Source organism: Pterocles gutturalis, unplaced genomic scaffold, assembly GCF_000699245.1.
Source record: "Pterocles gutturalis isolate BGI_N339 unplaced genomic scaffold, ASM69924v1 scaffold17890, whole genome shotgun sequence".
NCBI lineage: Eukaryota > Metazoa > Chordata > Aves > Pterocliformes > Pteroclidae > Pterocles > Pterocles gutturalis.
This window is the reverse complement of record NW_010138616.1, coordinates 14,893-17,471: the sequence shown is the minus strand read 5'-3', so window position 1 is coordinate 17,471 and position 2,579 is coordinate 14,893.

Below are 2,579 nucleotides of genomic sequence, written 5' to 3'. Positions count from 1 at the left end.
CGGTGAATTCCTGCTTGACTATTGCCGGTGGATGTGGGGGGCAGGTCCCACTGTCTCTGCTCACTCCCCACGGGACCCAGCCGGCACCCTGCGATGATGGCTTTCACGTTTATGGGTGCGTTTGTTGCGTGGCTGCGTGTCCTCATGATATTTCCCTCCTGCTCCCCACCGCAACTCGATTAGCAATGTTAATCAGGACTAGAAGTGCTGCATAATTTATGTAACTGAATCAATATGTGAGCAGGGATGTGAGAGCAGCTGCCCCCGGAGCCCTGTGCCGCACAGCTCTGGTGTGAATCCAGCCCCGCTGCGTGCCCCAGGAGCGGAGCTGGGATGTTGGCCTCGCAAATCCCTTCCTAGCAGCCAGCACCTTTGCACGAAGGTACTGAATTTGGCTGCTCCTTTGTGGCACGAGCATCCTTGTTGCTTGAGTGAGAGGTGAGAGCATCCTTCCCTTTCAGATGCTCCTGGAGGAGCCGTGGCTGAGGAGCAGTCAGCGATGGTGCTCGGGATGTTTCCCTGCTTTGCTGGGAGTGCTGGTAGCTGACGACATTTGAGTTCAGATTTGTTGCTTCTAGTTTAAGCTGAGACACTGAAGTTCAGGCTCCAGTTGAATGTTCTCTCTACTGTAAAAAAAATAAAAAAATCAGTGGGATGGACCCCAGCACCCCTCTGCAGAGCTCTCCCCTGGGCTCCGGTGCGGGCAGGGCCTGTTGCACCGCCTGTGCCCCGAGAGCTGCTGCCTGTTGCTGGCCGGTGCCGTCCCTGCCACGGCTGCCAGGGGATACGCTGGTTTGGCAAAGCCCGTGAGCTGCTCTCCGACAGCGCCGACCTTCGCCGACCTTGGTTGCCCACCACTTGCAGGGACCCATGCTGAGTCGCCGTTGGTTGTTGTTGCCTGTAGGATGTGACATGCTCCTTCAGCAGCGTCTGCTGGGAAGGGGAAGGGACTCGACTTCCCCCGGGGAGCTGCCGCCGGTGCAGGGCGGGGACAGACCCAGCAGCTTTGCCCAGGCAGCAGATCCCCGCGCTGGGGTGATTGCTGGAACCTCCCTGTGGTTATGAAAAATAATGTGTGTTGGGTGGTCTCGCTCTCGCAGCATCTTAGGCATCTCTGGGTGGTTCCAGAGCTCTCTGGGTCTGCTCTGTCATCCCCTGCTGCACTCCCCTCTCGCGGAAGCGGCTGTTTCCCTTCTGAATGCAAATCTGCCCCCCGACACCTGCGATGCTGAACGGGGTGCTCTGGGCTTTAACGGAACCACCCAGGGGTGGCTTTTGGGGTCCTTTGGTCCTCCCCACCCTGGCACAGAGCTCACGTTAATTCCTTCGCTTGGCAGGCAGCAGATTCGATATGGCATGAGGAGCAGTGGTCCCGCTGCTGCTTTCATCCTCTCTGCTGAGACGCTGAGGTCTGCCGAGGAGGAGGAGGGATTTTCTGCGTCTTTCTGGGGCTTCGTTATTTTTATGTGCATGCATCTCTTCATGTTTTTTCATTCCTATTTCTCCCCCATTTGCAGGACGGCACCTACTCCCAGTGGAATAATGATCACACCCACCAGCTGGTTTAGGGGAGGTTGTGGGCAAGTCGGCGAGAGATTTTGGTGGCTGCTGTGATAGATGAGGGTGAGAGCAGGGTGACGCGGTGACAGGGGAGCCCCCAGGGCAGCCCCCGGCTGTGATGTTACCGAGTCATCCCGGCTTTTGGGGGGAAGCGGGCGGTCCCCGGGAGAGGGAGTGATGGCAGCGCTCACATGGGGGTGCAGAGCCACAGGTTCGGGGTGTTTAATCAGGGCAGAGCCTTTCATGCAGAGGCAAGAGGCTAGTCATTATTTTTTTTTTCAGGTATCTGTGGCAGCTCCCTCAAAGGCGCTGGCAAGAAAACCAGGCTGCCATGGAGACTGCTGGGCTGGGGAGGTGGTTGGAAGCTGTCGAGGGTTGCTGGGGACTCCTTGGGGCTGGAAACCTGCTTTTTAACTACCGCTGGGAGGATTTGCCCAGGAGTTTTGCAGTCCCTGTTCTGCCCTGAGTGGCGTTAGATGGGGACAGCATTCACTGCTCGAGCAGAAAAGCCAGGCCTGGCCAGTGGCGATGCTGAACTGGGGCTTTGATGCTGGTGGGAGGTCACCCAGTTGCTTCTGGGTGCTCTTTCATGACCTCTGGGTAGAGAGGAAAAGTCTCTTAAAGGGGATTTTTTTTCATCTAGAAAGTAAAGAAATCAAATGCATGTTGTTTCTTCAAAAAGACCAAAACATAGAGTTGGCGCCTGCTCTTTCCGGGGGAGGTGGTGAGTCCTGGGGGTGGGGAAGGACCTTTTCTCCCGTCCATGGCCCAGCCTCTGCTTAGCCCCAGGACTGGATGTCTCACTGGGAAAGCATCCGCTGGGAACGGCTGCTTGCTTCAGCAGAAGCGTAACCATGATGCGCGCAGGCAGGAGTGATGTCAGATGGGAAACAAGGAACAGAGAGGGGGGACCTGGGAGCTGCTGGGTCTGCAAAGGTCTCCTTCAAAAGCAGCCGGCTCCTGGCTCTTTGGTGAGAAGAAGGAGCCTCTCCCCATCTGCTGCTTTCTTGGCCCCTCTC